The sequence below is a fragment of the Mustela nivalis genome (assembly GCF_964662115.1).
Source record: "Mustela nivalis genome assembly, chromosome: 12".
In the NCBI taxonomy this organism is placed as follows: domain Eukaryota; kingdom Metazoa; phylum Chordata; class Mammalia; order Carnivora; family Mustelidae; genus Mustela; species Mustela nivalis.
This window is the reverse complement of record NC_139031.1, coordinates 25,860,204-25,872,901: the sequence shown is the minus strand read 5'-3', so window position 1 is coordinate 25,872,901 and position 12,698 is coordinate 25,860,204. Positions and strand designations below refer to the sequence as shown.

Genomic DNA, 12,698 nt, shown 5'->3' with positions numbered 1-12,698 from the left:
TTGTTTTCTACGGCAGAAAATGAAAAAGCACAGGAAGCTTTGACAGGGTACTTGCAAGGCTTCATTAGAATATAGGAATATTCTGAATTCTAAGGTCAGATGGATAGCAGGCTGATAGCCAAGTCAAGTAGGTTTGAGTGGAGAAAAGTCCATGGAATCTTCTGCACTCGTTTCCCCTCCACCAAATCAATATATGCAAAAAACCAATGCACTTTCACTATCACCATCACTTGAACATTAAAGAGGTAACACAGTTACTGTACTACAAGGTAGAAATCAGGTAACCATGAGTACAAAAAGTCGGACTGCCTCGATTCAAATTCTAGCTCTAACACTATTAGAATGATTCAGTCTCTCTGTGCCTACATTCCCTCATTGGTAATACATGAAATCTACATTACAGGGTTATTATAAGTTACTATAAACACTAAATCAGCTAATACATAGAAAGTGTTTAAACAAAGTATGCTTTATGTGTTTGTTTTTATCATGATTATTAGTAGTAATACTATTACAACTATCAGGACTCTTAGGGGTGAAAGGAATGGAAGCCGAGTTTACAATTGTTAACAGTTTTGGATTTAAAATTCATTCAACCTTAACTTACTAGTGATGCTGCAAGCCATATAAGCCACAAGTGATGACTGTTTTACAGACAGAATGAAGTTCTCTATGTTATGAGGTCAAAACATTAAAAAAAAAGAAAACCAGCACCGTACCTATTTCAATAGTTTCATATGGCAACTCTGATTTTTACACTGTGATTAATTTGGGTCCTGATTCATATCTATTTATTCACTCATTTATTCAACAAATAATTCACCCAATATTATTTATTCAGCAAATAGTTACCAGTTGCTTAAAATCCAATATGTGCCAGTCATTGTGTTTATGTAAAGATATATCCAATACTTCTCTGCTACAGAAGACTTACACAAAAATTTTTATTTATTATGACAGCATAATGGAATGACAAATAGCAAGGGAGACGTGGGACATCTTCATAAGGGCAGTGACATTTGATCTAGATTTTGAAGAGTAGGTGGGGAGAACATTCCATGAAGAAAGCAAAGCAAAGTATGTGATATGGTTCAATAATGAGAGTGTTTCTTACTCTACTCTGGGCACAGACATTTAATGTGCTTGAAGGGAAAGGTTTGTGTTGGGGGAAAAGCTGAAAACAAGGAGGCTGCGAAAGCCATTTGTGACTTCCTGGTGAAGAATCTCACCAAGAACCATTGACTAGATTCTGGAGACAGAGTGAAGGTAAGAGTCCTTCAAGGATGAAATACTTCTACTTCACAGACTGTGTGTTTTTACTGTGCAACAAATTACCAAAAACTCAACAACTTAAAACAATACAAATAACTCACAGTATCACGGGTCCGGAGTCCAGCATATTTTGGTTAGATCTTCTGTGCCATGCTGAAATCAATAAATCCATTAGATCCATCTTTATCTAACTTTATCTAAAGCTCAACAAGGGAAACATCCACTTCCATATTCCTTAGGATTGTTGGCAGAATTCATTGCTTGCATGTATGACTGCAATGTTTACTTGCTGGCTTTTGGCTGGAACCACTGCCAGCTGCCAAGGCCTGCCTCAGGTTCTTGTCACCTTGACTCCCTCACGCCACAGAAGCTACTCCTCAAAAACAACAAAAGAATTTCTTTGATGCTTTCAGTTACTTTCATTAGAAAGAACTTAATTCCTTTTAAAGGTACATCTGATTAGATCAGGCCCACTCAAGGTTATCTTTTTATTGAGGTGTAATTGGCAAATAGAATTGTTATATATTTGAAGTATTATAATGTGATTTGATATGCCTACATGTTGTGAGAGGATCCCCCACCATGAACTTAATTAACATAGCCATCACTTTATGTATTTACCTTTTTTGGTTTGTTTTTGGTGTGAATGCTTACGTTGTAGTCTCGTACGTGATATCTCCAGCTGTGTTCTTTCACAAGATTGAGTTGGCCATATGGGAGCTTTTGTGATTCCACATGAATTTCAGGATTGTCTATGAAAAATGCCATTAGAATTTTGAAGGGGATTACCTCAGCTTAGTAGATCACTTTAGGTAGTACATTTTAACAATATTGATATGTGCAATCTATGAACATAGAATATCTATTAGTGTCTTCTTCAATTTCTTTCATCAACATCTGACATTTTTCAGTGTAGACAGCTTTTACTTCTTGGTTAAATGTATTCCTAAGTATTATCTTGTTTTAGATGTTATTGTAAATGGTGTTATTTTCTTAATTTTCCTTTCCAATAGATCATTGTTAGGTATAGAAATGTCACAGATTTTTGTTGATTTTGTATCCTGCAATATTACTGAATTCATTTATTCTAACAGTGTTTTGATAGAGTCATTAGGATTTTCTATATATAAAATCATGTCATGTGCAAACAGGGATAATTTTGCTCTTTCCTTTTTGATTTGGGTACCTTTTATTTCTTCTTCTTGCATAATTACTCTAGCTAAGATTCCTAGTACTGTGTTGACTAGAAGTGGTGACAGTGGGCATCCTGGTGTTGTTTCTGATGTTAGAGGAAAACCTTCTGGCATTTCAACATTGAGTATTATTAGCTGCTGCACATGGCCTTTATTATGCTGAGGTACATTCTTTTTATCAGTTTGCTGAGTTTTTATCATGAAATAATTTTTAATTTTGCCAAATTAATTTTTCTGCACAAATTGAAATGATTGTATGACTTTTATCTTTAATTTTGTTAATGGGGTGCATCACAGTGATTAATTTGTAGATGTTGAACCATTCTTGCCTCTGCAATAAATCCCATTTGGTCACACAGTGTATGATCCTTTTGATGTAATGTAGAATTTGGTTTGCTAATATATTTTTTAAATTTTATTTTATTCTTTCAGTATTCCAAGATTCATTATTTATATACCAATACCCAATTCTCCGTGCAATGGGTCCTCCTTAATACCCACCACCAGGCTCACCCATCCCTGCACGCTCCTCCCTTCTAAACCCTTAGTTTGTTTCTTAGAGTCCACAGTCTCTCATGGCTCATCTCCTCCTCCAATATCCCTCAATTCACTTTTTCTAATGTCGTCCATGTTATTCCTTATGCTCCACACATAAGTGAAAACATGTGATAATTGACTTTCTCTGCTTGTCTTATTTCACTCAGCATAATCTCCTCCAGTTCTGTCCATGTTGATACAAAAGTTGAGTATTCATCCTTTCTGATGGCTGAGTAACATTCCATTGTCTATATGGACCACATCTTCTTTATCTATTCATCTGTTGAAGGGCATCTTGGCTCTTTCCACAGTTTGACTATTGTGGACATTGCTGCTCTGAGCATTGGGGTGCATATGGCCCATCTTTTCACTACATCTGTGTCTTTGGGGTAAATACCCTGTAGCGCAATTGCTGCATCATAGCGTAGCTCTATTTTTAATTTTCTGAGGAATCTCCACACTGTTTTCCAAAGTGGCTGTACCAACTTGCATTCCCACCAATAGTGTAAGAGGTTTCCCCTTTCTCCACATCCTCGCCAACACTTGTTGTTTCCTGTCTTGTTAATCTTTGCCATTCTAACTGGTGTAAGGTGGTATCTCAATGTGGTTGCTAATATTTTGATGAAGAATTTCTCATTTGTGTTCAGCAGGTATACTGGCCTGTAATTTTTTTTCTTTGTAGTGTCTTTGTCTGGTTTTGGTACCAGGGTAATGCTGGCCTTATAAAAGGAGTTTGGAAGTGCTCCCTCATCCTCAAATTTTTTGGGAATATTTGAAAAGGTTTGGCATTAATTCTTCTTTATATGTCTGGCAGAATTCACCAGTGAAGCCATCTGGTCCTGCATTTTTCTTTCTTGGGAGACTTTTGATTACTGATTCAAACTACTTACTAGTGATTGGTATATTCAGATTTTCTATTTCTTTTTAATTCAATCTTGGTAGGTTGCGTATTTCTAGGAATTTATCTATTTTTTCTCTAGGTTACCTAATTTGTCAGCATATGATTGTTCATAATAGTTTCTTATGACCTTTAATATTTCTGTGTTATAAGTTGTAATGTTTCCCCCTTTCATTTGTGATTTTATGTATGAGTCATCTCTTTTCTTGTGAGTTTAATCTAAAGATTTGTCAATTTTGTTTATCTTTAAAGAAAAACCACTCTTACTTTCATCCATCTTTTCTACTATCTTTTAAACTTCTATTTCATTGGGGCACCTGGGTGGCTCAGTCTGTTAGGCATCTGCTTTTGACTTGGGTCATGATCCCAGGGTCCTGGGATTGAGTCCCACACACTGGCCTCCCTGCTCCATGGGGAGCCTGCTTCCCCCTCTCCCTCTGCCCCTCATCCCCTGCTTATGCTCACAGGCTGTCTCTTTCTATCAAATAAAGAAATAAAATCTTAAAAAGAATAAATTTCTATTTCATTTATTTCTGCCCTTACCATTGTTATCTTCTACCTTCATTCTGTTTTGATTATCTCAAAGTCAACTGATTTGGGACTTTAATTATATCTTTCAAAAGTCTTTCACATTTATCATCTAGTCTAATCAAGTGAGTGATTATTGTATCATATTCATAGGTCTGCCCACGTACAAGGGGAGAGGAAAACATATATTCTATACATCATAGGCTGGGAAACTTGGGAGTCCATCTTAGAATTCTACCTACAACATAGACTCTCTGCTTTTGTGGGTTAAATGGGATGATTTTGACCTCCATAATGTCTTCTGAAAAGACTTACTTAAGGGGCCTACAGTAATCATTTTTTCTTTTCCTCAATCATTTTCCACACATTTCCATCATGTCAAATAGAATATGTGCTGAACTGACTTGTACCCTGCAGTAAATTTTACTTATATTTTCAGTAGTGATTAGCTGTGATTAGCTATATTACTAAAGTCATTTTCTAGTCATATCAAGAATGCACTAATATGCATGTTGAAATGATTTACTGAGTTAAAGCAAATATCAGTCAAAATTCAAAAAACAAGAACAAAATATTTTAAAACTCCTAATAAGCTCAATGGATCAAACAGCTTTTAATACTGCTCATTAGATACTTTGTTATCTGTGCATGAAACACAAACATGTAGACACATTTTCCTAAGGTTTGGGCTGGGGGTTGGGTAGGAAACTCAGTAAAATGTGTTTAAAGATTTATTATAAGCTGAAGCTGTTTGAAAAGTGGTGGCATCTATTCTTGGCCAGATATAAACCCAGGCACACAATATAGGACAAGGCTAAGCTCTACTGTTCTGACATCAATGAGAATCTTGTGGAGACAGCTTCCCCCAAAGGCAATGGAGCAAAATGAAAATAATCAGCTTCCTTGAGAGCTGCTTTGTGACTTTCTTGTTGCCATTGAAGGGATCTATGTGGGAGTAATTAAGTGTTCCAAAGTAACACAAAGGACTAGAAGAGGCCTGAGCAACATGAGAGAACTTTGGTGTACAAGGCAGACAATTAAATATATTGGTGGGGCATTACATAGTATCTAATAGCTAATCCTCAGAAAACTAAAGTGAAAGAAGAAAGAAAAGATCAGCATTTGTGGATTACTTGCATGAAGACAGAACAAGATTGGGGTCACAAACGTGTTCTGTGTTTCATTCACTGGAGGTGGGGCTCTTCTTCCCAGGCAGCCATTCCTCATAGTTATTACGTCTGCGCGTTTTTCTTAAAGTGAATCAGTTATAAAGACTCCTCCCTGTCCCTTGGCTGTGCTTGCTTGAATTTTATATCAGAAAATCTGGCTTGAAAGAATATAATGTGGTATATACCTTTTGTAGTCATTTCATAATTCTTGGATATTTCGTTTTGAGTTTTCAGTCTTTTTTCACATTCTTCTCAGTTTTATAGATTTTTATTGAGAGATCCTCAAGCTTAGAGGTTTAGTTCTCTGCCCTGTCTTGTCTACTAATAAGTCCATCAAAGGTATTCTTCATTTCTGTTAGTGTTTTTAATTTCATAATTTAAAAAAATCATTTATTGAGATTTCCATTTGCCTATTGACATTATCCATCTGTTCTTGCATGTTGTCTACTTTTTTCCATTAATACCCTTAGCATATTAATCATATTTTTGAAAAATCCCTGGTCTAATAATTCTGCATTCCTGCCATATTAGACTCAGGTTCTAATGTTTGTTCTATCTCTTCAAACTATAATTTTTGCCTTTTGGTGTATCTTATAATTTTTGTGTGTGTGAAAAGGTGGGCTTTCTATACTGGATAAAATAATTTGTAGCAAATAGGCCTGTATATAATTTAAGGTTTGCTGGGAGAGGATGTGTTCTATCTGTGATTAGGTCCATCTTTTCGGAAGCCTGTGCTGCTGAACTGCAAATTTCATCGGGTACTTCTCAGAACTTTTTTCTTTCGTTATGTGGGACAAGTGGGCTACAGAGTGCTGGAATGGTATATTTTCCTTCCCCCAGATAGGTTAGGCTCTGGGAAGTCATATTATATTAGTCTTCGGTAAAATAGCTTCTCCCGAGATCAGGAAAAACTTATCCTCATTAAGAAGACAAGATTGCCCAGGCAAACATCAAAATGGTTCCTTCTCTTCTCTGACAGAAGTCTGAGGGAATTTTTCTCCAGTACTTACTAGGAAGGTCCTACAGGTGAAATGCATAGAAGTGTGGAGGCTCCCCAGTGACGAAGTTCTGCTGGAGTTGTTAACTTTCAGTCTTGTCCACACTACACAGTGCCTTTAGCAATTCATCAGTTACAGTTTTCTACCCCAGTAGTAATTCCTACAAAGGTGCCTGCTTGAGGTTTTCTACTCCAGCAAGTCCGATTCTCTACCTGATGGTCTCTCCAGTTTGGAGGATAGCAGTTTTCCCTATGACATCATTTTTTTTTTTTTAAGATTTTTACTTATTTACTTGATAGACAGAGATAGATCACAAGTAGGCAGAGAGGCAGGCAGAGAGAGAGGGGGAAGCAGGCTCCCCGCTGAGCAGAGAGCCCAATGTGGGGCTCCATCCCAGGACCCCGAGATCATGAGCCGAGCTGAAGGCAGAGGCCCAAACCACTAAACCACCCAGGCGCCCCCCCATGACATCATTTTTTGATGAATCTAAGAAGAATTATTGATTTTTTTTCAGTTTTTGCTGCTATTGTTGTTGTTTAGCTTTTTACTTGTTAAGATGGAGTGGTGACTCCTAAACTCTGAACATGTTGGATCTAAAATGGAAGTTCCCAAATATGCTTTTTAATCAAACATAGTAATTCTTGATCTAGTGTTGCCTTGATGTCCAAAGTTAATTATTATTAATTTCATACAGGATCTATACAAGATTTAAACATATGCTGATTCAAAATTTATTTGATGTTCATAGACTGAGTTATATAAACTTTTATTTTATGTGTATTGTACTCTGGCCAAAATACTACATGTATGCTAATTTTTCTTTTAAGGAGCACAAATGCCAGATGCCCATTTTTATTAGTGAGGCTGCTGATATATGTGCACATCAAAATACTTCTTAGTTTTTAATCTACATTTCCAGAGAACAATTCATATTCTGCCACCTTTTCTCTTAGAAAGAAGCAGACTTGGCCAACTGATATATTATATTGCTCTTCAACTGGAGCCAGTTTTCTTTCTTAAGTACATTTCTGCAACGTATCATTTATGATAAAAAATATTCAAGAGCTATCATTTTGTTATAGAAAGTATTTGTCAATTGCTTCCAGCCTTTATAATTGATTCATGCAAAATTCACGGAGTAAAAAATGTGGGTTTTTTTTTTTTTTTCAATTACAGTTTTCCAATAAACAGACACTATAAATAAGGGCCGGGAATGAAATTCCATTTCCTTGCATAAATGCTACAATGCAGTATGTACGTAGATAACTTACAAAGATGATCAAATCTAGAAACTTAAAATAGAACTTGGAGGATATTTACTCAACCTTTCATACAAATTAAGAATCTTTTCAATGATACCCCTGGCAAATAATCATAATATACTAAGACACTAACGACCTTTTTGTATACACAGGGATCTTATTCCACAACATTTAAATGTGTTATTAAAGTCTGTTATGGTTGAACATTGGATATGGGTAGTAGGTGATGAAAGGGCGGGATAAGCAGAACTTAAACTACAACTCCTGTTTGCAGACTCCTTGCCAGGTCTTCTTACCATGAATTCAGAATGACAACCAGACTGGCTAGAGACGGCAGAATCCTGGCTGAGGGAACGTTAACAGGGACATATTTTTGGCGTTAGTTCATACTTCTCTCATGAAAAAGAAATGTGTTTCTTCTAAAAATAGATAAACTAAAATGTATATCAAAACTCAGAGGTAAGCCTGCCTAGAAAATGGCCTCATAAAGGCAGCATGACACTACAAAGAAAATCATTCTCAGTATGTCATTTTGGTACTATTTCATTTTCTCAAGATGTCTCTAAACAAAGCTCTACAACACTTCCATTTTATTTCCTAAGGAACAAGATCCTACACATTTTATATTCATTATCCCACCTATTAATTTGACTCAGTGAAATCAGCATTAGTTACATAATACATTTTTAAATCCTAGCCTGATTATTCTTACTTTGTTCATGTGTCCTAGCCTATCTCTTCATTTGTATTCATATGCAGCAAAATTTTTACTCATCCAATTTATAAAGGGTCTATTTAGTGTAGGTAGGGTAATAGAAGTACAATATAATAAACCTAAATTTTCTATCAGCATATGCAAAATATTTTTGAAGATTAAATCTATTATCCAAAATAATACAATTCACTCCAAAGTTAAAAACATGGTCACTGTTTTGTTATATTCGTTAATGTATCCTACAAATATTTACTGTGTACCCAACGTATTTCAGACTCTGTTTTTGTTTTTTTTTAAAGATTTTATTTATCAGAGAGAGAGAGGGAGAGAGTGAGCACAGAAAGACAGAATGGCAGACAGAGGCAAGGGAGAAGCAGGCTGCCTGCTGAGCAAGGAGCCCGATGTGGGACTCGATCCCAGGACGCTGGGATCATGACCTGAGCCGAAGGCAGCTGCTTAACCAACTGAGCCACCCAGGCGTCTGTTTTAAGTTTTGTTGATACAGTTCTGAACAAAAGAGTTAAAACTCAACCTTACATTCTTGTTTTGGGGAGAGACTGACAACAAACAAAGAAATATGTAGTGTGAAAGATGGTGATGACTGAAATAGGGGCATGAAGCAGGGAGATGAGCCAGAGGACATGCGGAGGTGCAAATTTAAAAGAGATCCAGAGAAGGTGTCACCAAAAATGTGATATTTAAGTAAAGACCTGAGGAGGTAAGAAAATGAGCTTTGTGGGTATCTGGGAAGAAAACATTTCAGACAAAGGGAGAAACAAGTGTGAGGCTCTTGGGGGCGGGGGTGGGAATACACCTGGAGACTTCAAGGAAAATCCAGGAGGCCAGTGTGGCTGGAGGAGAGTTAAAGATATTATAGGAGGGCGCCTGGGTGGCTCAGTTGGTTAAGTGACTGCCTTTGGCTCAGGTCATGATCCTGGAGTCCCAAGATCAAGTCCCATATCGGGCTGCCAGCTCCATGGGGAGTCTGCTTTTCCCTCTGACCTTCTCCTCTCTCGTGGTCTCTCTCTCTCTCTCTCTCTCTCTCTCAAATAAATAAATAATCTTTTTTAAAAAAGATATTATAGGAGAGCATCCAGGGTAGTCATATCCTTGAGACTTTGAGGTCAAAATAAGAGGCTGTTAGAGAGTTCTGAATGGAGGGGTGAAATGGTTTTACATTTTTACAAGTTCACCAGAGGCATTGTGCAAAATAAGAGAGCAAGGAAAAAAGAAAGACTGTGGAAGGTTTTCGTACAGTGATCTAGCTGAAGGATGATGGCAGCTTGGTCAGATCAAGAGCACTGAATGTGTCTTAAAAGGTAGTTTCTACAGTATGTACTGTTGAAGTGAATGTGAAATATGAGAGCTAAAGTTTGATTTCAAGATTTCTTGGTGTCATCAGCTGGAAGGATGGAGTGTCCATTAACTGAGATGAAGAAGAAAGACTATAGGAGGGGCAAGTTTAGACATTAAGTTTGAGATTTAGATTAGGCAATGGGTAATATTAAGTCTGGCATTCAAAGGAGTTTCAGACAAGTTGTATATACTGAGGCATTGCTGGTTTACTGGAGGGAATTCAGGCAATGAGACTAGATGTAGCGTAAAAGGAAAACAGAAAGAGAGAGAAGTTCAAAGATGGAGTGTTGATCACGCCACTGTTTAGTGGCTGGAGAAATGCGGAGGAGCAAGCAAAAGGAACTGAGGAGAGAAACTCCTGTAAGCCAAAAAGAGTTACTTAAGAAGGGAAGGATCAATTGTGTCAAAGCTGCAGACATGTCAACCATGCTGCAGACTGAGAGATGGCACTGGACTTAACTACACAGAGATCACTGGTGCCCTTCACAAAAGTACCTTTAGTGGAGCATTAGAGATAAAAGCTAGTGGGAATGTTTGAGAAAGAACAAAAGGAGAGAAATCAGAGACTGTGAATAGAAAAACTTTTCAAGGAGACTTGATGCAAAGAAAACGAAAGAGAAATGAGAAACAAAAAAGAAAAAACTACTATGTTTGTTTGTTTTAAATGGGTGAAATAAGATGGATTTTCCTCTATTTGTGGGCATTTGAGAATTCATTTAAAGAAAAGGCAATTAATTTAAGAATCTATGTGCCAAAGAGAAACACAATATTATCTTTGAAAGCCTATATTTGGGCTGGGGAGCATTAATATTTGGGGGTAATGGTTGGTGTAATTGAAAGAGCAGTAGTTAATTGTCCACAAACACAAAATGACCTTCTTTCAAACACACTAAGCTTCTTCTTTCTATGTTTACAACATTTTAGAAATGAAATGCAAATCCTTAAATGAATCTTAAGAGACAAAAAGACTGAGACTTTAGAAGCAATGTTTTAAGTGCATGAGAAAGTCCAAGGATATTAAAATTCCCTCATTTATGTGTATTTTTATGACACTTTTGAAAATGAAAACATTTGTTTAACTGAGATTTGGCTTGCATTTTGTCTAAAGTTTGCACAAAACTTAAGAGAATAATCTACTTTTGCTATATATTTTAATGAAATAAAATCACCTCTGGGGAAAAAAATCTGAATAGTCTCATGGTATTATTATGAAAATGAAACAAAACTTTTGATAACAAGCAAAGGAAAGAAAACTGATAACTAAGTAATACCATCTAAAGCTATTACTAAGGTCTAGTGCCAAAAAACATTAGCTAAAAAGAATTCTTCTGTGTGTTACTGGAAGTTCAAAGACACTGACACTATCAGGGAATGTCAGACAACTTAATAGTATAGATTAAAGAAGAAATCTTTTTAAAATGTTGACTTATACTGTTGAGAGTGTTAAAATAATTTGATATAACAACATATGCTTCGGTTAGAATTTTTTCATCCTCTTTTTTTAGACGTGCACACATGCACACACATGCGCGCACACCCATCCCCCCGCCACACCAAAGTCTCGCTAAAGTAATAATTCTGGCTATGAATGTAGACTGGACAAGAAAGGGAAGAAAGCACATTTATCCCAACACAGAAGAGGGAATTTTTTATTGTGAAAAAAAGATTAAGACAAAAAAAGAAAGAAAGAAAGAAAGAAAATTACCCAGGCTGCACTAAAAATAGTGTGAATTTTGTTGAGGAGAAAAAGTCACTCATAGCTCAACATTAGCAATGACAATTCTCTCTTGTGTTTATCTTCTCTGAAATAAAATATAGTCTATATGTTCTCAACATGTGGAGAATGATACTCCATCAACAGAATAATAGGAAAATGGAAACAGCATAATTATGCATGGAAGAAGATGGTAGCATTCTAATCATGGTGTATCTTGCACTACCAGATTTTCCACACTACTTTTTCAGCACATAAAAGCCAGTGAAGTGGAGTACAAATACAAAATTCAGCAGTATAGGGAAGTTCAATTCCTTTAGAATTGGCATGCTGCAGAATAAGCCTGGTTTAGGAAGAGCGAGTCTCTATCACTGACATTTCTGTCAACTTATTTTACAAGTTACAGAAAATTTCCAGATACAAGTGGTCATTTTGAATACCTATAAATATGACTTTCATGCTTTATTATTATTTTTTTTAATTTTTAAAAAAGATTTTATTTGTTTATTTGACAGAGAGAGAGAGAGCAGGAGAGCACAGCAGGGGGAGTGGCAGAGGGAGAAGCAGTCTCCTGCTAAGCAGGGAGCCTGATGTGGGGCTCTAACCTAGGACCCTGGGATCATGACCTGAGTCGATGGCATATGCTTAACCAACCGAGCCACCCAGGTGCCCCTGACTTTGACACTTCAGATGTCAATCTTTATGATAAAAAAATCAATAATTCTGACCAAAAGGAGAACCATCTCTGGATAATTTTAGAAGAAAAACACAATTTCTTCAGAATGTAAGTTCTTTGTATCGTTTAGTCAGCTTAGCAAGGTGTGGGTGGAAGTAGGATTTAAGTCAATGTCTTGAATTAACAAAATAATACTGTTATATCTTTACACAATATACATGTTATTATTATGGCAGTAAACTGAAAATTAAAAGTTAACTTAAATTAGTATATATTTCTGTTAATAAAAGTAACAGATACCTATTGTAGAATGCATGAAAACTATAGACAACAAAATACAAATCACCTATTAATAACACTCATGAGTAATATCTAACATT

At 36.2% G+C, this 12,698-nt stretch overlaps 1 long non-coding RNA gene across 1 annotated transcript in view; it reads left to right on the top strand.

The window, feature by feature from the left end:
- Positions 1–1,039: 1,039 nt before the first annotated feature.
- LOC309845780 overlaps positions 1,040–12,698 on the top strand; it is a 36,004-nt gene continuing 24,345 nt past the window's right edge. Inside the window, exon 1 of the long non-coding RNA XR_014301508.1 lies at positions 1,040–1,266. This is a non-coding gene — a long non-coding RNA (uncharacterized lncRNA). The remainder of the gene's footprint in view (positions 1,267–12,698) is intronic.